Source organism: Nematolebias whitei, chromosome 1 (genome assembly GCF_014905685.2).
Source record: "Nematolebias whitei isolate Nwh7 chromosome 1, NemWhi1, whole genome shotgun sequence".
Classification (NCBI taxonomy): Eukaryota; Metazoa; Chordata; class Actinopteri; order Cyprinodontiformes; family Rivulidae; genus Nematolebias; species Nematolebias whitei.
In genome coordinates this window covers 71,606,399-71,608,910 of record NC_056498.1, presented here as the reverse complement: position 1 = coordinate 71,608,910, position 2,512 = coordinate 71,606,399, and the positions used below count along the sequence as shown (strand labels likewise).

At 38.1% G+C, this 2,512-nt stretch overlaps 1 protein-coding gene across 1 annotated transcript in view; it reads left to right on the top strand.

Annotated features, from left to right (window-relative positions):
• The window catches only part of cdh11 (cadherin 11, type 2, OB-cadherin (osteoblast)), a 183,264-nt gene that overhangs the window by 155,705 nt on the left and 25,047 nt on the right, over window positions 1–2,512 (top strand). The window lies entirely within an intron of this gene.

Here is a 2,512-nt window from a genome sequence, read left to right as displayed (position 1 = left end):
TATATATATATATAGTAAATGGACTGTACTTGTACAACACCTTTCTATCTTATCAAGAAACTCAAAGTGCTTTACACTACAATCTGTGCCCTCATTTACCCATTCATGCAGTACTTTACCTGTAAAAAGATTCATCAGTACTTTTACATCACATTCATACACTAATGGAACACACATCAGATGCAATGAGGTGTTCAGTGTCGTGCCCGTGGACACATCAGAATATGACTATTGGTGGATTTTAACCCCCAACTATTCAATTTGTTTTTCTAATTCTTTATTATTATTATTATTATTTATTTATTTATTTTATTTTTTTTTTTTCAAATTGACAATTTTACTCTGCATGCACCAGAAAATCCTTTCATAAATTTTATGGCATCAATGTGAAACTGGGTTATTCTTGTTATTGAATACAGGGCTGGAACTCCCAGTGACGTCACTCTAGTTCATTAAAAATCAACTATTCAAACCTGCAACCATGTAAGCCCAAGTAGTTTTTATCCAGGCCAGGAGATAAATCATCAAATCAAACAAATTGTGTTGAGCAACAAAGCATGAAGCAGCAGCGTAACAGTGGTCTGAGCCATGGTTTAAAACCAAACTTTTGTTATTGTCCTCCTGCAAGGAGCTGTAGCCACTGGTCCGGTTACTGCTCTGACTGCTGGTCCCTCAACAGAATGCTGAAGATAGCATGATAATGGCCTGCATAAAAGAGAAATAAAGCTTCAGGCAGTGTTTCGCATGAATTCTTTCAAACGTGCTCGGTCATGTGTGGCGTTCGGATTTTTCAGGAACTTTGGCCTTAATTAGCGTTTTCTAATTTGATTAACTTTAAAGGAAATCACTACAATGTCAATAAACAATTCACAAAGTAAGGAATATATATTTGCATGTTGATGGATAACACATCCTTAATGGTCCTGCTGCCCTTGGGTCAGCAGGAGGGTTGATGGTTTAATGTATAATATCAAACAGACAAATTTGTACAAAAAGCACTGATGCATTTTTGAATATAAAAGTTTATTGTAACTGTCACTACAGATATCCAATATTCATACTCTAACTATTAAAACAATCCATACATTGAATAATGACCAGCATCAACATCATCACAAAGATTTATAATAAAGATCAGATTAGGAATGAGATCATCAGAGGTACAGCACAGGTTGAACAACTGGGAGATAAACTTAGAGAGACCAGACTGAGATGGTTTGAACATGTCCAGAGGAGGGACAGTGGGTATATTGGTAGAAAGATGTTAGAAATGCAGCTGCCAGGAAAAAGACAGAGGAGATACAGTAACCCCTCGCTATTTATATTGACTTTCACGGATTCGCTTTTTTGCAGTTTTTCAAAGTAAGAGTGAACATGACACACAACTGGTTGATTGATGGATGAGCCGCACAATTGGCATGGATTGTTTATTTAAAATAAATGATTTGAAATAAATTTAGCACATGCTATATCATTAGGTGCAGGGAGAAGCTCCCTACTGCAGTCTGTCATGATCTCCACTCTCTGCCACCTGCTGCTCTCTGCCACGCCCACATTTCTGCTCTGTACTGCATCTATTGCGTGAAGGGTTAACGCTTTGCTGTCCTGCTGCGCTTCTCTTCTCTATCCATCTTCTCAATCCATGGATTGTTTATTTAAAATTTTACAGTATTTAAATTTAAATTGTTTATTTACACAGAAAGAGGGAGATTGGGAGCAGGTGATGAGTGTGACTGCAGCAGAGAAGTGGACTGATAGAGAGCAGCCGGAGGCAGAGAGCAGAGATCATGACATTCAGTGCTCTTTTACAGCGTTTAGAGTTTAGAAACATTGTTTAGAATATTGCAAGAATGTGGGAAGGGTTTATAAAACCTTATATGTATATATCAGAGTCAGAGTCAGAGTTTCTTTATTGTCATTCGCACCTCATGTGGTACATGTGGTGGAGCGAAATTATGTACACGGGGTCCCAGTTACATCCAACAATAAAATGTATAAGAAAAACAGTAATAACATCTAAGATATGAACTAAGAAAAACATCAACTAAATATACACTAAGCACTCATAACATAAAACATTGAACATCAGCACAAACATGAACATGAGTCTGTGAGCAGATGTGCACGCATGAACACATCAACATTGAAACAGATCAGCAGCAACATGAAACAGATCAGCAGCAACATGATGTGGTTTTTCACAGTGATTATTATTATTCTAGTTAGAGATTCATGAGTCTAACAGCCTCAGGGTAGAAGCTGTTCCTCAGTCTAGTGGTTCTACACTTAATGCTCCTTAACCTCCTTCCTGAGGGGAGTGGGGCAAAAAGTGTGTGTGCTGGGTGAGTGGGGTCTTTCATGATGCAGGTGGCCCTCTTCCTGCATCTGGAGGTGTAGATGTCTGTGATGGTGGGGAGGCTGATTCCGACAGATTTCTGTGCAGCCTTCACCACTCTCTGCAAAGCTTTTCTTTCTGCAGCTGTATATATATATATATATATATATATATATA